This window comes from Pan troglodytes, chromosome 3, assembly GCF_028858775.2.
Source record: "Pan troglodytes isolate AG18354 chromosome 3, NHGRI_mPanTro3-v2.0_pri, whole genome shotgun sequence".
NCBI classification, from domain to species: domain Eukaryota; kingdom Metazoa; phylum Chordata; class Mammalia; order Primates; family Hominidae; genus Pan; species Pan troglodytes.
Window position 1 is genome coordinate 119,112,647 of NC_072401.2, and position 24,776 is coordinate 119,137,422.

At 35.5% G+C, this 24,776-nt stretch overlaps 1 long non-coding RNA gene across 1 annotated transcript in view; it reads right to left on the bottom strand.

Moving 5' to 3' along the window:
* Window positions 1-9,790: 9,790 nt before the first annotated feature.
* LOC107974383 (uncharacterized) overlaps window positions 9,791-24,776 on the bottom strand; it is a 162,067-nt gene continuing 147,081 nt past the window's right edge. Inside the window, exon 6 of the long non-coding RNA XR_001717096.3 lies at window positions 9,791-10,258. This is a non-coding gene — a long non-coding RNA (uncharacterized LOC107974383). The remainder of the gene's footprint in view (window positions 10,259-24,776) is intronic.

Below are 24,776 nucleotides of genomic sequence, written 5' to 3' on the forward strand. Positions count from 1 at the left end.
AAAAGCCAGGCATAAATCCCACTGGGATCACTGCCGCTGCCTCTCTCCTGCAAGCAACACCTCATGGCTGGGAGGTCAATCTGTACAGGCCATTACAACCTCAGCTAACACAATTACACAGCACTTGGCTGGTTCTTACCTGCAGTGTCACCTACTGGCCTGGATATCAAAATTCACAACCTAATAAAATTGCTAACAGAAGTGCACAGCACTGGAGAACAAGATAATCTTTCCAACACCCCCACCTCACCATATCTGCAAGAGGCAGTAAGCCTACTCACACACCCAGCACACTGCTACTACAACCTACAAAAAAAAACAAAACAACAACAACAAAAAAAAAACACAGAATTTGAGAAAACCACCACACTAAGACTATCTATAACCAAGGAATTTATACAAAGCCTTGGCCACCTAAAAGCAGAATAAAAGCCAAAGCCAAAAGACTCTACCTAATTAATGAACAGTTGCATCTGCAAGGGAAGGAAAAAAGTCCCATTCAAGCAAAAGTCAATTCAAAAATAAGAAGTGATACTTTCTCCAGGTAAAAAGAAACTAACATAAAAAGTCTAGCAGATGTTTTGACATTCCCCAATGGATAATACTAGCTCTCTATCAATGCATTCTAATCCAAATGAAAATTCTGAAATGACAGATAAATAATTCAAAATATGAATTGTAAGGAAGCTCAATGAGATCCAGGGAAAGATAAAAGCCAACACAAAGAAATCAGAAAAACAATACAGTTTATGCATAAAAATTAAACTAAAGAGATCAATATTAAAAAAAACACAACTTCTGGAAATAAAAATTTATGGAAGAAATTTAAAATTATAATTGAAAGCCTTAAGAATAGACTAGACCAAGTGGAAGAAATAATTTTAAGATGGAAGACAAGTCTTTTGAATTTATGTAGCCAGACAAAAATAATGAAAAAAAATTTTTTAATTAACAAAGCATTCCAATACAAGAAATATGCAACTATGTAAATCGGCCAAACATGAGTCACAGCTATTCCTGAGAGAGAATAAGTAAAAATAAAAAGTTTGGAAAACCTATTTGAGGGAATAATTTAGGAAAAATAGTCTGGTCTTGCTAAAGATTTAGACATCCAGATACAAGAAGCTCAAGAAATAGCTGGAAGATATATTGCAAAATGAACTTCACCAAGACACGTCATCATCAGACTACTCAAAGTCAATACGAAGAAAAACATTCTAAAATCAGCAAGAGAGAAGCATCTAATAACTTACAAAGGAACCCCGTAATACTAGCAGTAGACTTTTCAGCAGAAACCTTACAAGCCAGAAGAGACTGTGGTCATATTTTCAGCCTTCATAAAAAATACATGAATAAAAATAAAAAACTGCTAGCAAAGAGTTTTGTATCCTACTAAACTAAGCTTCATAAATGGGGGAAAAATAAAGTCTTTTCCAGACAAGCAAATGCTAAGGGAATTTGTCACCACTAGCCCATATCTACAAGAAATGCTCAAAAGAATCCCAAGCGTGGAAACAAAAGGGCAACACTTGCTGTCAAAAAAAAAAAAAAAAAAAAAGGAAAGAATAAAACATTCTTAAAAAGCATTTACACAATTAAGTCCACACAGCAACTAGGTAACTATTAGTATTGTGACAGGACTAGAACCTCACAAGTCAATAGTAACCTTGAATGCAAATGAACTACATACTGCACTTAAAAGATATAGACTCATGGAATTAATTCTTTTAAAAAAAGATCAAGCCATATGGTGTTTACAAGAAACCCACCTAACTGGTAAAGATATTCACAAAGCCAAAGTCTGCAATTTTTCCTCAAAGGGCTGGAAAAAGATATTCCATGCAGACAAAAATAAAAAGCGAGCAAGAGTAGTTATATAACAAAGCAGGCTTTAAATCAACAACAGTAAAAATAGATGAAAGGGTCATTATATAATGATAAAAGGATTAATTCAATAAGATGTAACAATCCTAAATGCTTATGCACCCTACACCAGAGCACTCAGATCTATAAAACAAATACTACTAGTACTAAGAAAAGAGATGGATCACAATACAATAATGGTGGGGGACTTCAACATCCCACTGAGAGCACTAAACATTATCAAGAAAGAAAATCAACAAATAAACTCTGGACTTAAACTGGACTCTAGACCAAATGCACCTATTAGACATTTACAGAACACTTTACATAACAATTGCAAAATATACATTCTTCTTATATATGAATGGAATATTCTCCAAAATAGATTATATGACAGGCCACAAAGCAAGTCTCAATACATTTTTTAAAAAATCGAAATCATGTCAGGAGTCTTCTCAGACCACAGTGGAATAAAACTGGAAATTAATACCAAGAGGAACTCTGAAAACTAAACAAACACATTGAAATAAAACAACCTAGTCCTGAATGATCATTATGTCAATGACAAAATTAAGACAGAAGTTTTTTTGTTTAATATTGTAACAAATGAAAATACAAACACAATATATCAAAAATATCAATACAAATACAAATACAATACAAAATACAAACACAATATATCAAAACTTCTGTGGTACAGCAAAAGCAGTGCTAAGAGGGAACTTTATAGTGTTAAATGCCTAGATCAAAACGATAGAAAATGCTCAAATTACAAACCCAATGTCACACCTCAAGGAACTAGAATAACAAAAATAAGCTAACCAAAAGCTTTAAGAAGAAAAAAAAAAACAAAGACGAGAGCAGAACTAAATGAAATTGAGATTAAAAATAAGGAACAAAGGATCGGTGAAACAAAAAGTTATTTGAAAAATAAACAAAGTTGATAGACTGCTAGCTAGATTAACCAAGAAAAAGAGAAGAGTCAAATTAAGCATAACCAAAAATGATAAAGGTGACATTACAACTGATACCACAGAAATACAAATGATCATCAAAGTCTACTATGAGCATCTGTAGGTGCACAAACTAAAAAAATTATAAGAAATGAATGAATTTCTGAAAACATACAATGTAGTATTGTTGAACCAGGAAGAATAGAAATCCTCAAAAGACCAAGAATGAGTAGTGCAATTGAATCAATAATAAAAAATCTCCTAACAAAACAAAGGCCAAGACCAGATGGATTCTCAGCCAAATCCTACCAGATATACAAAAAAGAACTGTTACCAATTCTACTGAAACAGTTTCAAAAAAATTGAGGAGAAGGGAATCTTTCCTAATTCATTTTACAAAGCCAGTATCAACCTGATACTAAGCCAGAAAAGGTCACGAGAAGAAGAGAGAAAACTACAGACCAATATCCCTAATGAATATAGATGCAAAAATCCTCAATAAAATTCTGGCAAAACCAATTCAGCAGCATATCAGAAAGATAGTACATCATTATCAAGTGTGTTTTATCCCAGGGATGTAAGGATAATTCAACATGCACAAATCAATAAATGTGATTTACCACATAAAAAGAATTATAAACAAAAAGCTTCTGATCATCTCAATGATGCATAAAAAGCATTCAGTAAAATTCAGCATTGCTTAATGATAAAAACTTTCAACCAACTAGGCATTGAAGGAATATACATCAAAATAATAAAAGCCACATATTACAAACCCACAGCTAATATCACACTGAATGGGGGAAACCTGAAAGCGCTCCCCCTAAAAACTGAAACAAGTCAAGGGTGCCCACTTTCATCCAGCCATAATCCACATAGTACTGGAAGTTCTAGCCAGATCAATCAGGCAATAGAAGATAACAAAAGGCAGCCAAACTGCAAAAGAGCAAATCAAATTATCTCTGTTTGCTGATGATAAAATCTTGTACCTAGAAAACCCTAAAGACTCTTCCAAAAAATTCCCAGATTAGATAAATAACTTCGGCAAAGTTTCAGAATACAAGTAACATGTACAATAATCAGTAGCATTTCTATACGCCAGTAACAATTAAGCTAAGAGCCAAATAAAGAATGCAATCTTATTTACAATAGCCACAAAAATAAAATAAAATACCTAGCAATGCATTTAACCAAGAGGTAAAATATCTCTACCAGGAGAACTACAAAACACTAATGAAAGAATTTGCAGATGATACAAACAAATGAAAAACATCCCATGCTCATTAATTAGAAAAATCAATATTTTTAGAATGAACATACTCCCCAAGACAACCACCTACAGACTCAACAGAATTCCTATCAAATTACCAATGTTTTCTTTTTAATTTTTTATTTCCATAGGTTTTGGGGGAACACGTTGTATTTGGTTACATTAGTAAGTAATTATAGTGGTGATTTGTGAGATTTTGGTGCACCCATTACCTAAGCAGTATACACTGAACCCAATTTATAGTCCCTCGCCTCTCCCACCCTTTCCCTTGAGTCCCCAAAGTTCATTTTATCTTTCTTATGTCTTTGCATCCTCATAGCTTAGCTCCCAATTATGAGTGAGAACACACAATGTTTGGTTTTCCATTTCTGAGTTATTCACTTAGAATAATAGTCTCCAGTTCCACCCAGGTTGCTGTGAATTTTTAAAAAATCTTAATGTTCACATGGAAACAAAAAGGAACCTAAATAGCCAGAGCTATCCTAAGCAAAAAACTAAACTTCGAGGCATCATATTACCTGACTTCAAATTATACTACTAGAATACTACAGTAACCCAAACAGCATGATACTGATATAAAAATAGACACATAGATCAATGGAACAGAATAGACAACAGAGAAATAAAGCTACATATCTACAATCAACTGATCTTCAACAAAGTCAACAAAAATACACACTGAAAAATAAACACCCTATTCAACAAATGGTGCTAAGAAAATTGGATAGCTATATGCAGAAGAAGGAAACTGGACCCCTATTCTTCAACATATATAGAAATTAACACAAGAAGAACTAAAGACTTAAATGTAAGAACTGAAACTGTAAAAATCCTAGAAGAAAACCTAATAAAACTCTTCCGGACATCGAGCGAGGCAAAGAATTTATGACTAAGTTCTCAAAAGCAAACACAACAAAAACAATAATAGACAAATAAGACTGAATTAAACTAAAAGCATCTGCACAGAAAAATTAATACTCTATGTATTATTAGGTTGTAAACAGACAACCTACAGAATGGGGGGAAATATTGGCAAACTATGCATCCAACAAAAGGCCAATATCCAGAAGCCACAAAGAACTAAAACAGCTCAGCAAGCACAAAACAAGCAATTCTATTAAAAAGTGAACAAAAAACATGAACATATATTTTTCAAAAGAAGACACACAAGCAACCAGCAAACATTTTTTTAAAAAGTTTGACATAACTAATCATCAGAGAAATGCAAATTAAAACCACAATGAGATACCATCATACACCAGTCAGAATGGCTATTATTAAAAAGTCAAAAATAACATGTGTTGGTGAGGATGCAATGAAAAGGGAATGGTTACATGCTGTCAGTGGAAATGTAAATTAGTAAAAACCTCTATGGAAAACAGTATAAAGATTTCTCAAAAAAACTGAAAATAGAGCTATCATTCTACACAGCAATCCCCCTGTGGGGTATCTACCGAAAGGAAAAGAAGGCATTATATAAAAAAGACTCCTCCACATCTATTTTTAATACAGCACTATTCACAATAGCAAATTTATGAAATCAACCTAGGTGTCTGTCAGCAAACGATTAGATAAAGATGTGGGGTGTGTTCGTGTGTGTGTGTGTGTGTGTGTGTGTGTGTACATCATGGAACATTACTCAATTATAAAAAAAGAATTAAATCGTGTCTTCTGCAGCAACATGGATGGGCTGGAGGCCATTATCCTAAATGAAATAACTCAGAAACAGAAAGTTAAATGCTGCATATTCTCACTTATAAGTGGGAGCTAAACAATGAGTACACGTGGACACACAGAGTGGAATAATAGACATGAAGGCTCTGAAAGATGGGAGCATGGAAGGGGGTGAAGGTTGAAAAATTACCTATTGAGCACAATGTTCACTATTTGGGTGATGGTTACACTAAAAGCCAGATTTCACCACTATGCAATGTATCCATGTAACAGAACTGCACTTGTACTCCCTAAATTTGTATAAATAAAAATTTTTAAAAATAAAGCATATGTATGTTTGCCTTTTAACTGAATTTGTAAACCTGTGTAATATAAATCAATGAAGAAAGAAAATATTCTCAATGTTTGCTAAATAAACAAATAAATGCTTCAAATAATTTGTGAAAGGTCATATCCCATAATATGCACTGAGCATTAAAAATTAGCTGCACATGCTGAAAACATGTAATGATTTCTGTTCTCATATATAAAAATTTGTTTTTAGTATCTCCCTACTTTTAGCTCTTTTGGGTTAAAACTAAAATACATTTGGTTCAATTTAGCTTTCATAAGACATTATTTTAGCTGAGTGTCTTGAATAAATAAATGGAGATTTGAAAGAGATAGATAATAAATTAGGGCTAAAAACCACCAATTCCTAATTATATGTGCAGATATCCTCACTACACACATAATTAGGAAGATGTCCTATATAATATGCATAGATTCTAACTTCCAAGGATATAACTCCTTGGAAGTTATATCCTCTGGAAATTTTTATCATTCTTTACGCTAACAAGGTAAAGAATATTTAAATAATATGCAAACAGGTAGTGTAGATTTTAATATGATCATATCAATGGAAACAGGATAAAAACTTTTATATCAAAAAATGAATTTATTAAAAATGTTCAAAACACCGTGCTTGATGCTGCATTAGTGGTGGGGGTAGCAATAGTAAATAAAGTGTGAACAAGAACCCCAAGGAACACATTCACTGAGGAAAAAAAGATAATTCTATGAAAGTCACTCCATTTAATATTTATAGATTTTAGAAGGGGATCAGAATGGTGATATAAATATTAAAACATTATGTGGAGACATGTAGTTAAAATAATTCTATATGTTCACAAGTGGACACAGCTTTTCTCCTCTAAACATTTAGTATTGATAGAAAAAGATTTAAAAAACAAAAGAGCTTCTAAAAATAGACGAACATCCTGGGGAAGAAAGAAAACAAATTCAAGCAATGATTTGGCTGAAGACATACGCCTGCTGTACTAGGGAGCTTAAAGCAGACAGCATTACTCTACAACCTTGGCTGCTATGGGGTAAAGAAGACTAAAGCACTCTGCGTTGGAACTGCAAAGTAGATCTTGGTGCTCTACTTAGAGCCAGTAGCTTTAGTGGGTTTTCTCTACTTGTGAAAAGAGAGCAAAGAAAAAGCTCAATCTTGCAAACACAGTCTGTGCTGTGGTTTTTAGCAATAAGAGAGTATCTGGCCGTAGAAAGATGCAGACTTTGCCTCCTAACCAAGAATTGCAACAAGCTGCCTGCAGTCAGATCTGTGGTATTCTTGAGGTTATCACTAGGCAGAGGTCCCATAGTGCCAAATCCTTGGGAATCACAATGGACTACTGTACATTTATTGTAAGTGGTCCCAATTGCAGCACTGTGTAGGTGAGTTTTCTTTGCTGGATCAGAAAACACTACTACAGGCACAACTTATGGGGCCACTTATTGGAAAATGTATTCTTTTCCATCCCTACAGAAATGATATTTATAATATTATATTAATTGGACCAGCTAAGCAAGAAACAATGAGTATATTGCAGGACTCTGTAAGACATGTGTGCTCTAAAGAATGGAAGATAAATTCTATGAAGATCGAAGTTACTGCCACTTCAGCAAAATTTTAGTATTGCAGGAATCAGAGAGGCGCTAGACATGCACAATGAAATAAAAGACAAATTGTTGCATCTTAAATTCCAAGAAGGAAGCTCAATATCTGATCATCTTCTTTGGGATCTGAAAGTAGTTATGTACAATGGAGAATAATGCTTTGGCCCTTATTCTCAATCACACGGAATTCTGCCAGCTTTGAGTGTGGCTTAGGGTAGGAAAGGGCTCTGCAGCAGTCAAGGCTATATTACAAGTAGATCTGCCACAGGGCTTATTATCTGAGCACACACTATGGTGTTGCAGGTGTCAATGGTGAAAAAAGATAAGGTGGGGAGTTAATGTCAGCCCCCAGTGGGAGAATCATCTTAAGCCCTTGGGTTCTGGAACAAAACTGTGCCATCTGCAGGACAGAATTATATGACTGCCAAGAAACAGCAACTGAGGAGCTACTGAGACTTGGTGGATCACTTGCTCATATGGCATCATGTGATGCTGCTATAAACTGTCCATTATAAGCTGGAATCTGACAAACCTGCCATGTCATAAAATAGAGCATGTCCAGGCACAATTCATTATAAATTTAAAATGGTGATCCATAATTGAGCCTCATACAGACAACAGAATATGTGTAAGTTATATTATTTCATAGCCCATTTAATCAACCACAGTTGTACTAGCATTGCTTCCTCAGGTCACACTTATGGCTTTATGTTTTGGGGTCCTTGATGACCAACTGACAAAAGGTGGAAAAATTCTGAGTTTGTTCCACAAATCAGTAAGCCTATGATATGTGCACATTCTGAAAATGAGCTGCAGCTGCACTACAGCCCCACTAATAAAGCCGTGAAAAATATTGGTTAGGGGAAATCCTCTCAATGGGAAAATATGAGGTGCTGTATCTGCTCATCTATTTTGTATGGAAATAGGAGACTTTCAAAATTAGAATATTAAAATAATGAGTGATAACGAATGGTTTGGCTGGTTGGTCAAGAAACCAGAAGTAGAAATACTAGAATACTAGCAGTAATAATGTCAGGAAAACAGTTATATGGGTCTCTGAGAGTGTACATAAGAGAGTAGCTCACATTTAACATCCACTAGGAAATTTTGAACATGGAAGAGGCTTGATTCAATAACCAAGTAGAAAGAATAATGACTAGTTGTCTTACCTAGCCACTATCATCAGACACAGGGTACTGGCAAATGGATACATGAACAGAATAGCCATGATGGTCAGGATGGAGGTTAGTCACGGGCCCATCAGCGTGGTCTCTCACTTACCAACATTGATCTAGCTACTTGTAATGCCGGGTGTCCAATATGCCAGCAATTAAGATCAAAGTTTAGCCCCCAGTATGTCACCAAGCCTTGCGAAGTCCAAAGAGCTACTTGGAGGAAAACATCCCCTCATCCCTGGAAAGCGCAGCAATTCATATCAACGGCAAGTGGCATATATTTTTGTCTTTCCTAATCACAGGGTCTTTTAATCAGCATCAGCAATTGAGGGTGTGTTTAACCCACCAATCCTGTGTCACTAATTGGTATAATACATGGGAATAGAAACCAAGAGGAAGTAGTAGGAGTGGTCCCATTAACTGTCACTCTGAATGACACATTTTTGGGAGTTTGTACTTGCTGTCAATTTTGGTCCTGCAGGTTGAGAAGTTTTAGATCCCAGAGGAAGAACGCTTCCACCAGGTGACACAGTAAATGTACATGTATATGTGTGTGTGTGTATATATATATACACATATATATACACATATATTTTTATATATATACATACACACACACACACACACACAGACGGACAGACAGAGAGAGAGAGAGAGAGAGAGAGAGAAAGTCTCACTCACTCTGTCACCTAGGCTGGAGTGCAGCAGTGCAATCTCGGCTCACTGCAACCTCCACCTCCCAGACTCAAGTGATTCTACTGCCCCAGCCTCCAGAGTAGCTGGGATGACAGGCATACACCACCACGTCGAGCTCATTTTTGTGTTTTTAGTACAGACTAGACATGGTTTCACCATGTTGGCCAGGCTGGTCTCAAACTCCTGACACATGATCAGCCTGCCTCAGCCTCCCAAAGGGCTGGGATTACAGGTGTGAGCCACTGCACCCGGCCTGTATAATTATATTTTAAAGTATATCTGCCACTATTGCCATGATGAAAGGAACAATGACCCTTCCTGCTAATCTTTTTCTCAGTGTTTGCTTTTCAGGGACACTGACCTGCTACAAAACACTCCTCCCCATTCCTCTACCCCGTTTACTTTTTCTCCATTCCACTTACCAATATTTAACCAACCTACTGATTATACATAGTTATTTAGTATATTAAAACATCTGGGTTGAGAGGGTTACCAAGTTTTTAATTCGTGTATCTCCAGGTTTCTGTTTCAGTTGACAATTGCACAATAATGCTGCATAACAAACCAACTCAAACCTCACTGACTTCAAATAATAATTTTTATCACTCACGGTTATGCAGGTCAATATGAAGAGCCTATTTTATGCAGTGGGGACAGCTCTGCTTTTCGTGTGTTCATTCCAGGACCTGGACAATAGGAAAATAATGACCCTGGGGGATATCTTCTCATTTTGACAATAGTAACACAATAAGTTACACACAACTTCATAGGCATATTTTAAATCTCTACTTTCATGACATCTGCTAAAACCTCATTAGCCAAAGGAAGGCACATGACTGATCCCAAAGACAAGAAGCAGAGAAGTATATGACAATTATAAAGGCAGAGATAAAGGTTAATATTTTTGAGCATTTAATCTACCATAGTTGAGTAGCTAAGTATTTGTCTATGCATAATAGAAAATAGAAAACATTTGGAGACACTGACTTGAGAAGGAAGAAATTAAAACTATCACTATAGATAATGTGATTATAGTAAGGTAAATTCAAAGAATCAGTGGAAAAATTAGTAAATATAATGAGAATTTAGGATAAGAGAATATAAAAATTACATTTAGGGATTAATAATTATCTTATTTACAAACAATAACCATTTAGAATAAATAATGTAACAGAAGACCTCATTTTAATAGCATCAAAACTTATCTTGACATAAACTTAAGAAATGAAGAAATGAATATAAACATTATTTTTAAACATTACTGAAAAACCAGGGAGGCTTGAAAAAATGGAAAACATATTCTTTGTGAAAATAATCATCATACAATTGTCAATTCTTCACAAGTTAATTTATAAATAAAATACAATGTCTTAAAAATGTCAATAAGCTTTCTTCTTGGAGCATGACAAGTTGATCATAAAGTAAATATGAATGAATACATAAGCCATAATATCGAGGAAAGCCTTGAGATAAGAGAGCAATGGGTAAGGAATTCTAGCTCTATAGCCTCACAAAATGGGGAAATACACGAAAAAGCCACAGGAGTAAACAGTAAAATAGTAACCCATGAATAAATAGATCCACCAGTGGAACCAAACATAAATATATAGAAATATACCCAGATGCAGGCCGGACGTGGTGGCTCATGCCTGTAATCCCAGCACTTTGGGAGGCCGAGGTGGGTGGATCACCTGAGGTTAGGAGTTCAAGACCAGCCTGGTCCAACATGGTGAAACCCCATCTCTACTAAAATATACAAAAATTAGCCAGGCGTGGTGGTGGGTGCCTGCTATCCCAGCTACTCGGGAGGCTGAGGCAGGAGAATCTCTTGAACCTGGAAGGAGGAGGTTGCTGTAAGCCAGGATCGTGCCACTGCACTGCACTCCAGCCTGCATGACAGAGCAAGACTCCATCTCAAAAAAAAAAAAAGAAAGAAAGAAAGAAAGAAAGGAAAAGAAAGAAATATATCCAGATGGATATAAAACTTTAAAGGTTATATGGTCATATAGGAGGCAGAATTTGCACAATTGAATAAACATTTAGAAAAGAATAAATTCAAATCTCTGCTTACAAATGTCAGATAAATTACAGGACATCCAATGAAATTTGAATTTCAAATAAGCAACAAATACCTTTTTAATTAGTATGTACCTAAAGATTATTCATTTTTATCTGAAATTCAATACTTTAAAAAAATTACATTGATTCATAATAATTGTACACATTTATGTGGTGCTTGTGATATTTTGATACTTAACAATGTGTAATGATCAAATCAGGTTAATTAGGATCTCCATCACCTCTAACATAATTCCAAATCTCTTCTACCTATTTGAATTTATTTCTTCTGTCTAACTGTATTTTTGTGTCCATTAACCAAACTTTCTTCATGCCCTCTTCCATGTTATTTCCAGCCTCTGGTAACCACCATTCTACTCTCAAATTCCATAAGATCAATTTTATTTTTTAGCTGTATATTTTAGCTATATATTTAGCTGCATTTTTTTTGACACGTGCTATTTTTCTTTCTGTGCCTGGCTTATTTCACGTAACATGTCTTCCAGGCTCAACACCACTGATTTCCAGGGACATGCAAATCAAAACCACATGAGGCATTATCTCACCTCAGTTTATCAAAAAGACCAAAAAATAACAAACGCTATTGAGAATGTGGAGAAATGAGAAAGGAGATTTCTATCTAGTGTACTACTGGTAGAAATGTAAATTAGTTCATCCACTATGGAAAGCAGTATGGAGATTCCTCAAAAGATAAAAATAGAACTACCATATTCTTCTGGAATCCTACTCCTGGATACATATGCAAAAGAAGGGAAATCAGTATACTGAAGAGATAAAATCAATACATCAAAGAGATTTCTGCACCCCCATATTTATTGCAGCACTACTCACAATAGCTAAGATATGGAATCAACTTAAAGTTCCATCAATGGATGAATGCATAAAGAAAATGTGTTATATATACACAACAGAATATTATTCAACTATAAAAATAATGAAATTCTGTCATTTGCAGCAACATGAAATTCAAATTTAACTGTAATTTTCTGTGCTAAGTTTAGTAAACTTACCCGTAATTCACACAGTATACAAGGATACCAAGCACGTATGAGATAAAATGTAAAAAATGAAACCATATAAGAAATAGAAGAAAATATGAGTAAATTATTTTAAGCCCAAGTAGTGAGAAAAACATTGTAGTTTTTCTAAAAATTTTCTAAAAATCCAGAATCAATAGGAGAAATAATAGTGACAAATTCAACTTTAGTTATTTATTTTTAAAGTTTCATTTTTAATCATTTTTTTAAAATTTCAACTTCTATTATAGATTAAAGGGTACACACACAAGTTTGTTACATTGGTAAATTGCAGGATGTTGGTCCCATCATCCAGGCCATAACCATAGTACCCAACAGTGGTTCTTCAGCCCACAACCCACTCCCTGCCTCCCTTGTCTAGTGATCCTCAGTGTCTATTATTTCCATCTTTACAAGCATGTGTCTTCAATGTTTAGCTCCCACTTGTAAGTGAGAACATGCAATATTTGGTTTTCTGCTCTTGCCTTAAGTCACTTAGAATAATGGGCTCCAGCTCCACCCATGCTGCTGCAAAGGGCATTATTTCATTCTTTCCTAAGAATGCAGAGAGTATTCCATGGTGTATATATACCACATTTTCTTAATCCACTGTTGATGGGCAATTTTGTTGATTTCATGTCTTTGTTATTGTGAACAGTGTTGCAGTGAGCATACAGGCGCATATGTCTTTCTGGTAGAATTAATTCTTTTCCTTTGGGTATATACCCAGTAAAGGAATTGCTGGGTTGAATGGTGGTTCTATTTTAAGTTTTTTCAGAGGTCTCAAAACTGCTTTCCACAATGCTAAACAAATTTTCATTCCTACCAACGTTGTATAAACATTTCCTTTTCTCCACAGCCTCACCAGCATCTGTTATTATTTTGACTTTTTAGTAATAGTCATTCTGACTGGTGTGAGATGGCATCTCATGGTCTTGATTTGCACTTCTCTGATAATTAGTGATGTGAGAATTTTTTTGTGTTTGCTGGCTGCACGATGTCTTCTTTTAAGAAGTGTCTGTTCATATCCTATGACCATTTTCTAACTGGGTTGTTCATTTTTTGGTTGTTGATTTATGTTCCTCTTAAATTCTAGAGATTATACCTTTGTCAGATGCAAATATTTGCTTGCAAATGTTTTCTCCCATTCTGTAGGTCATCTATTTACTCTGTTGGTAATTTCTTTGGCTGTACAGAAGCTCTCTCATTTAATTAGGTCTCACTAGACAATTTTTGTTTCTGTTGCAATTGCTATTGGGAACGTAGCCATAAATTATTCACCAAAGCCTATACTGAGAAGGGTATTTACTATGTTTTCTACTAGGATATTTACATTTAAATATTTAATATATCTTGAGTTAAGATTCATACGTGGTAAGAAGTAGGGGTCCAGTTTCATTTTTCTGCATATGGCTAGCCAGTTATCTCAGCAACACTTATTGAATAAGGAACCTTTTCCCATTGCAAGCCTAATCAAAAAGAATAAAGCCAGAGGCATCACATTGCCTAACTTCCAACTATACTACAAGGCTACAGTAATCAAAACAGCATGGTACTGGTACAAAATCAGACACATAGAGCACTGGAACAGAAGAGAGAACTCAGTAGTAAACACACATACACCTAGAACCATCTGATCATCAATAAAATTAATAAAGTTTTATTTTTTAATTTTACTTTTAATTTAAAAATATATGAGGTATAGTGTAACGTTTTCATTTTAAAAGCACACCTTTGAGAGGAGGGGCCAGTTGGCCAACTAGAAGCAACTGTGGTTCACGGCATTCACAAACAGGAATGAAAGGGGCTAGTGAATTCAGGACCTTGAACTGAAATATCCAGCTTCTCACATTGGGATTGACTAGGCAAACAACTCCACTGACAGAGAACAAAGAAAAGCAGGAGGGGATGATGGCTTATGCAGGAGTGGCAGGGAGCCAAAGGAACCCCCACCTCCAGCCAAGGGAATTGTGAGTAATTATGTGGCCCTGCCCAGGACCATGCTTTTCCCGCTAATCTTTGCAACCCGCAGATCAGGAGACCCCCTCATGAGCCCATACCATCAGGGCCTGGAGTCAGATGCACAGAGCAGCCACTGGGGCACACACAGAGACCCAAGAGTTTTACATACTCCAGCCCCAGGATCCCCGCCAAGCCAGAAGATCCATCCTTACATATCCCTAGAAAGGCGGCTGAATCTAGGGACCCAAGCAGCAGCATCCTGCAGACTCCATTTCCGCAGCACTTCACAAGCTAAAACCCACTGGTTTGGAATCCCAGCCAGCCAACAGCAACAAGCTGGCATCTACCTGAGACAGGACTGAGTTCAAGCAGGGAGGGGTGGTCACCATCTCTGCGTTTTGGTAGACTCAGCCATTCCAGCCTGCCAGCTCTGGAGAATACAAATGGTTCAGACAAGGAAGGGTCTCCCACAATGCAGCACAGCTGCCTTGCTACGTCACAGGCAGACTGCTTCTTTAAGTGGGATCCTGATCCATTTCACCTCACTGAGTTGGATCTACCTGTGGGGATTTCAGCCACTCCAGCCAGGATTCTACAGATGGAGCTCTGATCTTTTGCTGGCATGGAGAAACCAGGAAGAAGAGTGGCCACTATCTCTATGGTTTGGTCAACTCAGCCATTCCAGCCTGCCAGCTGTGGAGAGTCCAGACAGTTCAGATGGAAATGGGTCCCCCACAACACAACACTGCTCACTATCAAAATACATCCAGACTACTTTTTTAAGGAGGTCTCCGATCCTGTTCCTCCTGACTGGGTACGACTTCAAAACAGGGGTTTCCAGCCACCTCCTACAGGTGTGTTTGGGCCTGCAACAAGTCAGTACCCCCTGGGACAGAGCTTCCAGAGGGAGAAGCAGGCTGCCACTTTTGTTATTTCACAGCCTTCACTGGTGAAACCTCCAGGTATGGGAAAAACTGAGGTAACTAGGGTCTGGAGAGGATCCTCAGCAAATCACAGCAGCCTTATGGAAGAGTGGCCTGACTGTTAAAAGGAAGACAAACAAACAGAAAACAACATCAACAAAAAAAGACCCCACAAAAACCCCATTCAAAAATCAGCAACTTCAAAGATTAAAGGTAGATAAGCCCACAAAGATGAGAAAGAATCAATGCAGAAACACTGAAAACACAAAAAGCCAGAGTGCCTCTTCTCCTCCAAATGACTGCAACACCTCTCCAGTAGGGGCATAGTACTGGGCTGAGGCTGAGATGGCTGAATTTAGGGAAGTAGGTTCAGAAGATGGGTAATAACAAACTTTGCTGAGCTAAAGAAGCACGCTATAACTCAATGCAGAGAAGCGAGAAGCTAAGAGTCATGGTAAAACAATACAGGAATTGAGGGGCAGAATAGCCAGTTTGGAGAGGGATATAACTCACCTGATGGAGCTGAAAAACACAACACAAGAATTTTACAATGCAATCACAAGTATCAATAGCAGAATAGATCAAATGGAGGAAAAAATCTCAGAGCTTGAAAACAATCTTTCTGAAATAAGACAGGCAGATAAAAATAGAGGAAAAAAAAGAATGAAAAGTAATGAACTAAAGTTCTGAGAATTATGGGATTATGTAAAGAGACTGGACCAATGACTGATTGGGGTGCCTGAAAGAGATGAGAAGAATGGAACGAAGTTGGAAAACATATTTCAGAATATCATCTAGGAGGACTTTCCCAACCTAGCAAGACAGGCCATCATTCAAAATCAGGAAATGCAGAGAAACCCAGTGAAATAATTCATGAGAAGATCAACCCCAAGACACATAATCATCAAATTCTTCAAGGTCAAAATGAAAGAAAAAATGATAAGGGCAGCCAGAGAGTAAAGCCAGGTCACATACAAAGGGAAGCCCATCAGACTAACAGCAGACCTCTCAGTGGAAATCCTATAAACCACAAGAGAGGCTGGGCTCGGTGGTTCACGCCTGTAATCCCAGCACTTTGGGAGGCTGAGGCCAGCATATCACTTGAGGTTGGGATTTCGACACCAGCCTGACCAACATAGAGAAACTCCATCTCTACTAAAAATACAAAAATTAGCTGTATGTGTTGGCACATGCCTGTAATCCAAGCTATTCGGGAGGCTGAGTAAGGAGAACCACTTGAACCCAAGAGGCAGAAGTTGTGAGAGGTTGTATGAAAGGCAGAGCCGAGATTGCGCCATTGCACTCCAGCCTGGGCAACAAGAGCGAAACTCCATCTCAAAAAAAAAAAAAGAAAAGAAAAAAAAAAGGAAAGTAAAGAAAAACCACAAGAGATTGGGGGCTAATACTTCTTAAAGAAAATAATTTCCAACCCAGAATTTAATATCCAGCCAATGTAAACTTCATAAATGAAGGTGAAATAAAATCCTTTTCAGATATGCAAATGCTGTCTTGCAAGAGCTCCTGTAGGAACCACTATATGTGGAGAGAGAAAAAAAAAAAAGACCAGTGACACTATAAAGCAACCACATTAAAAAGTCTGCAAAATAATCATCTAGCATCATGATCATAGAATTAAATTCACACATAAAAAAAACTAACCTTAAATGTAAATTGGCTAAATACTCCAATAAAAAGACACGGACAACAATCTGAATTAATAGCCAAGACCCATTGATATACTGTCTTCAAGAGACTCATCTCATGTGCAAAGACATACATCAGTTCAAAATAAAATAATGGAAGAAAATTTACCAAGCGACTGGAAAACAGAAAGAAGCAGGGCTTGCAATCCTAGTTTCTGACAAAACAGACTTTAAATCAACAAAAATCAAAAAAGACAAAGAAGGTCATTCCATAATGGTAAAGGGTTTAATTCAACAAGAAGAGCTAACTATTCTAAATATATATGCACACAATACAGGAGCACCCAGATTCACAAAGCAAGTTCTTAGAGACCTACAAAAAGACTTAGACTCCCGCACATTAATAGTGGGAGATATTGCACTCCACTGACAATATTAAATAGATCATCAAGACAGAAAATTAGCAAACATATGCAGGACATGATTTTAACTCTGGAACAAGTGGACCTGATAGATAGCTAGAGAACTCTTCACCCAAATTCAATAGAATATACATTCTTCTCATGGCTACATGGCACTTACCCTAAAATTGATCACATAATCAGGAGTAAAACACTCCTCAGCAAATGTGAAAGAAATGAAATCATAACAAATAGTCTCTCAGACCACAGTGTAATCAAATTAGAACTCAAGATTAAGAAATTACTCAAAACCAAACAACCACATGGAAATTGATCAACCTGCTACTGAATGACTCCTGGGTAAATAATGAAATTAAGGCAGAAATCAACAAGTTCTTTGAAACTAATGAGAACAAAGAGGCAATATACCAGAATCTCTGGGACGCAGCTAAAGCAATGTTAAGAGGGAAATTTATAGCACTAAATGCCCACATCAGAAAGCTAGAAAGATCTCAAGTTAACAACTTAACATCTCAACTAAAAGAACTAGAGAACAAAGAACAAATGAACCCCGAAGGTAGAAGACAAGAAATAACAAAGATCAAAACTGAACTGAAAGAGATAGAGACACAAAAAAACCTTCAAAAAAATAACAAATCCAAAAGCTGATTTTTTGAAAAATTTAATAGACTAGATAGACTTCTAGCTACACAAATACAAAAGAAAAGGGAAGAATCAAATTAACCCAATCAGAAATGATAAGGTGGCTATCACTGCTGACCTCACAGAAATACAAACAACCATCAGAGAATACCTCTATTCATATAAACTAGAAAATCTAGAAGAAATGGGTAAATTCCTTGACACATACACCTTCCCAAGACTGAACCAGAAAAAAAATTGAAACCCTGAATAGACCAATAACAAATTCTGAAGTTGAGGAAGTAATAAATAGCCTACCAATAAAAAAAAAAAAGCCAAGGACAATCAGATTCACAGGTGAAACTGCCAGAGGTACAAAGAAGAGCTGGTACCATTTCTACTGGAAATATTCCAAAAAATTGAAAAGGAGAGACTCCTACTTAACTCATTCTATGAGGCCAGAATTACCCTGTTACTGAAACCTGGCAGAGATAAATAAATAAATAAATAAATAGTCAGGTATTCAGGTCCATACCCTTGATAAACATTGATTCAAAAATCCTCAATAAAATACTGGCTAACCAAATCCAGCAGTACATCAAACAGTTTATCCACCACGATCAAGCTGGCTTCATCTCTGGGATGCAAAGTTGGTTCAACATATGCAAGTCAACAAATATGATTCATCACATAAACAAAACCAAAGACAAAAATGACATAATTATCTCAATAGATGGAGAAAAGGCCTTCAATAAAATTCAACATCCCTTCATGATAAAAACTCTCAATAAACTATTGAAGGAACATACTTCAAACTAAAAAGAGACATCTAAACCCAGAGCCAATATCATACTGAATGGGCAAAAGCTGGAAGCATTCCCCTTGAAAACCAGCACAGGACAAGGATGCCCTCTCTCATCACTCCTATTCAACATAGTACTGGAAGTTCTGGTCAGGACAATCAGTCAAGAGAAAGAAATAAAGGGTATTCGAATAGGAAGACAGGAAGTCAAATTATCTTTGTTTGCAGATAACATGATCGTATATCTAGAAAACCCCATCATCTCATCCAAAAAGCTTCTTAAGCTGTTAAGCAACTTCAGCTAAGTCTCAGGATATAAATTCAAAAAGCAAAAATCGCTAGAATTTCTATTCACTAAAAACAGGCAAGCAGAGAACTAAATCATGAATGAAATCCCATTCACAATTGCCGCAAAAAGAATAAAATATTCAGAAATTTCAGAAATACAGCTAACAAGGGAAGTGAAGGACCTCTTCAAGGAAAATTACAAACCACTGCTCAAATAAATCAGGGAGGAAACAGACAAGTGGAAAAACATTCCATGCTCATAGATAGAAAGAATCAATATTGTAAAAATGGCCATACTGCCCAAAGTGATTTATAGATTCTACACCATTCCCATTAAACTACCATTGATGTTCTTCACAGAATTAAAAAAAAAAAAAAAACTACTTTAACCTTCACATGTAACCAAAAAAGGGCCCGTATAGCCAAGATAATACTAAGCAAAAAGAACAAAGCTGGAGGCATCATGCTACCTGACTTCAAACTATACTTATGGCTACAGTAACCAAAACAGCATGGTACTGGTGGAAGGACAGACACATAGACCAATGGAGCAGACTAGAAAACTCAGAAATAGGACTGCACACTTACAAACATCTGGTCTTCAACAAACTTGACAAAAGCAAGCAATGAGGAAAGCACTCTCTAATAAATGGTTCTAGGAGAACTGGCTAGTCCTATGCAGAAAACTGAAACTAGACCCCCTTTCTTGCATCATATACAAAAATTAACTTAAGATGGGTTAAAGACTTAAATGTAAAACCCAAACTCTAAAAACCCTAGAAGAAAATCTAGGCAATGCTATTCAGAACATAGGCACGGGCAAAGATTTCATAAGTAGAATACCAAAAGCAACTGCAACAAAAGCAAAAATTGACAGTAGGATCTAATTAAACTAAAGAGCTTCTGGACAGCAAAAAAACTATCATCAGAGGGAACAGACAACCCACAGGATGGAAGAAAATTTTTGCAATCTATCCATCTTACAAAGCCCTGGTATCCAGAGTCTACAAAGAATTTAATCAAATTTACAAGAGAAGAAACAAACCCCATTAAAATGTGGACAAAGGACATCAACAGATACTTCTCAAAAGAAGACATTCATGTGGCCAACAAACATATGAAAAAAAACTCAACATCACTTATTAGTAGAGAAATGCAAATCAAAACCACAATGAGATACCACACACATTAAGATACCATCTCACAACAGTCAGAATGGCAATTATTAAAAAGTCAAAAAACGACAGATGCTGGTGAGGTTGTGGTGAAAAAGGAATGCTTTTACACTGTTGGTGGGCGTGTAAATTCGTTCAACCATTTGGAAGACAATGAGGCTATTCCTCAAAGACCTAGAGGCAGAAATATCATTTGACTCAGCATTCCCAATACTGGGTATATACACAAAGGAGTATAAATCTTTGACTCAACATTCCCATTACTGGGTATATATATATATATATATATATATATACACACACACACACAAAAGAATATAACTCATTCTATTATAAAGATACACTCATTTGTATGTTCATTGCAGCACTATTCACAATAGCAAAGACATGAAATCAATCTAAATGTCCTTCAATGATAGACTGGATAAAGAAAATGTGGTACATATACACCATGAAATACTATGCAGCCATAAAAAGAAACAAGATAATGTCCTTTGCAGAGACATCAATAAAGTAGGAAGCCATTATCCTCAGCAAACTAATGCAGGAACAGAAAACCAAATACCGCATGTTCTCACTTATAAGTGGGAGCTGAAATATGAGAACACATGGACACATGGAGGAGAACAACACACACTGGTGCTTGTCGGGGGTCCGGGGTTTTGGGGATGGTGAGCATCAAGAACAGCTAATTGATGCTGGGCTTAATACCTAGGTGATGGGATAATCTGTGCAGCAACTTACCATGGCATTTGAAATGAAAGAAATGAAAGTTTCTTATTTATGTAATAAACCTACACATCCTGCACATGTACCCCTGAATTTAAAATAAAAGTTGAAGAAAAAAAAAAAAGCACACCTTTTTAATGACAAAGCCAGTTATCAGCAAAATCAAAAACAAAAGATAAGCTGGAAAAAAATTTTGGCAATTTTTGCCCAAGACCTAATATATTTAATATTCAAACAACTCCCAAAGACCAATTTAAAATCTCAAAATCTAATAGAGTAATGAGTCAAATATAGAAATTGACAATTCACAGAAGAAATAAAATTATTGAAAGTTACTGATACCCTCACTCATGAGATAAATACAAATTCAAGTTATGCTATGATGTCATGAATCATATTGGTAAAATTTTTGATTTCAACAACATATTCTGTTGGAAAGCCGATAAGGAAATGGGCACCCTCATATATTCCTGGTAGAATTCAAAGTTATCTTTTTTAAAAAAGATTCTGTGGACATGCTTGACCCAGCAATGCATGTCAGGAGTTGATCCTGAATGCACACTGACAAAAATAAAAATTAACATACACATAAAATTAGATACTGAAGAATTATTTATACAATCAAAAATTAGAAACAACTCAAATGTTTAATAGGAGTCAGTTGAACAAAGTGTAACAAACCTATCAAACGATGTATTTTGTAGCTACAAAAGTAAGTAAAGACATTCTCTAAACCAATAGAGAATAACTCCAAGATACTTGAGTGAAAAAAAGGAAGTTCCAGAACACTACATATTTTTCATAAGACAAGACACACAGAATTACACATAGATATGCATACATATTCGTTATATTAACAGAAATAATGGGGGCCAGGCACGGTGGCTCACGCCTGTAATCCCAGCACTTTGGGAGGCCAAGGCGGGCAGATCATCTGAGGTCGGGAGTTCAAGACCAGCCAGACCAACATGGGGAAACCCATACAAAATGGTGCATGTCTGTAATCTCAGCTACTCAGGAAGGCTGAGGCAAGAGAATTGCTTGAACCCAGGAGGCTTCAGTGTTTTGTTGTGATGAGGTTATGGTGAACCGACATAGTGCCACTGCCCTCCAGCCTGGGCAACAAGAGCTAAACTCGGTCTCGAAAAAAAAAAAAAAAAGAATAAATCAAAAACTAACAAAAATAATTACCAGTGGTAAATGAGGAATGATGATAGAAAGAACTAAGAGATTTATGAATAAAGTTCTAATGAAGTTTTGGCATTGGAAACATAAAAATTTAACATATCCAAAAAATAAAATTAAATCATGAAGAAAAACTTAAAACTAAAAGCAAACAAATAAACTTTCACTGCATATATGCAATTACTGATCATACATAAAAAATAATTAATCCGTGTGACTCTACTATAGATAATTTTCCTCATATATATTTGGTGGAATATATTTTAAGGGCAACAGATCTACAAAGAAAAGATGCTTTGTAGTTTTATTACTGAACTAATATGGGTATTAATATTTTAATTAAAGTATACATATATGTATATAGAAAATACTATAAAATTATTTTAATATTAAAAATTAACCATTTCAATGTGAAAGATACAATTATAAAATTAAATTATGTAAAACTTCTGTAATATTTAATGTAAATTCAAAATACAACAGACATGCATACTTCATATTCCAGAACGTTTTCTAGTTCTTTCCATTGAAAAGGCATAAAAGCAGTAACAACTAATAGAATAAGCAACCTACTCCCCAGACTGTGATCTCTGTCACTTCTTACTAGAAGGAACCTGGACTTTTCAAAGACTGAGCAATTCAGAGAACATTCCCCTTTTGTTCGGTATATTTTATTTTGCCAGAAAGTGTCAAATTTAATGTAGTCCTGTCAAAAAGACACAGGAGCCAATGTGAAGAAGCTTCCAGTGGCCAAATCTGTAACAATAAAAATTGTGTGTATATATGTGTGTGTGTGTATTTATGTGTGTGTGTATTTGTGTGTGTTTGTATATATGTGTATATATACATGTATGTATCAAACAAAAAAATCCAAAACTCATTATACAGTATTATACAGTACAGTAGCAATTAGTACACTAACATTGTATTATGAACATTAGCAATTAAAAGAAAAGAATCATGTAGTTGTCCTACAATATTCTATCTTTCATGGGCAACTGTATTTTCATTTGATGAGGGAAATAATTTTTATACAGAAAATTTCATCAAACAAGTAAGGAATGTTAGAGATTTTTTTTAAATCACCATTTTGCAGGTCTAATGGATCAATTGTTTCACACAGTTAACATCAATGATTAAAACCATTTTCTGAAGTTTGATGGGAGAATTCACATTGGAGGACCATATTGTCACTAATTAGTTTTGATTTTAATAAACATTGACCAGCACCACCCTCTGTGAAGTATTTTTACCAAAAAAGTGGATTCTGAGTCTAAACAAGTCTATAGAAGTAATTTCCATTTACAAAAACGATTGAGGATGACACCAAGGGGAAGCAAACAAATCCAGTGGCTGGGACAATAGCAAAGTGAAAGACAACTGTTAATATTTGAACTTTGATTGTATCCTGATTCAAACAAATTAACTATAACAATCTTAAAATAGAAGAAATTTGATTACTCTATAATTTATTATTCTTCTCTCTCCTCTGTCTCCATATTAACCCATTACAAACTGTGCATACTTTATAATCATAAATCACAAAAGACCTTACATTTATGTGTACCAAAGACTCAATAATTTTTCAATATCTTTTAAGTTTATGGAAGGGAACTTGAGATACAAACATAAGTTATATTTGCTTAGCTTGTAATGTATGCCTCATTGATCCATTTTACTTTCCAGATTTGAATTTAATTCCTTCTAACCACCTTTCATAAAACTTTGGGAGAGATAATTACCAAGCAGTGGTCTTAAAATCACTGGCAGTTGTTTGCTGAATCCTAGTAACCTTAGTTATTCTTAAAAATTATTTTCCCCTACTGCTTATCACTGAATTGTTTAAACCTAGATATTTTTAAAACAACTAAGTAGCATAACTTTATTACTAAACTGACAAATTTTGATAAACTCAATAATGTCATAAAGACTAAAATTTATTGTTTAATTAAAATAATTAAGAAAATATATGTGGTGGATATTTCATCATGCTGAGCTTGTTGATTTGGTATTGTCTAGCAAGTCTTTGAAAATGCTATTTCACCTGTAATTTTTAATGTCATCTTTAATACATATTTTATGGAAATCACACTATTTTTATAAACTCACCAAATTGATGCATCTTATTTTAACATTTAACAAAAAATCATACCTTTGATCACAAATAAAATGTAGAGTATGAAATTTCCTATGTCCAGAAGTTTCTTCTTTATTACTTACGAAATAAGCTTCAAGGATTTTGAATACATAAAGATCAAAAGACATCACTGTCAACCATTTTAGACCTGTAGTCCTTATATTGTTATTTTAGAAAACTGCTTCTGGAAAGAAATTTTAAAGAATACTTTTCCATGCTATC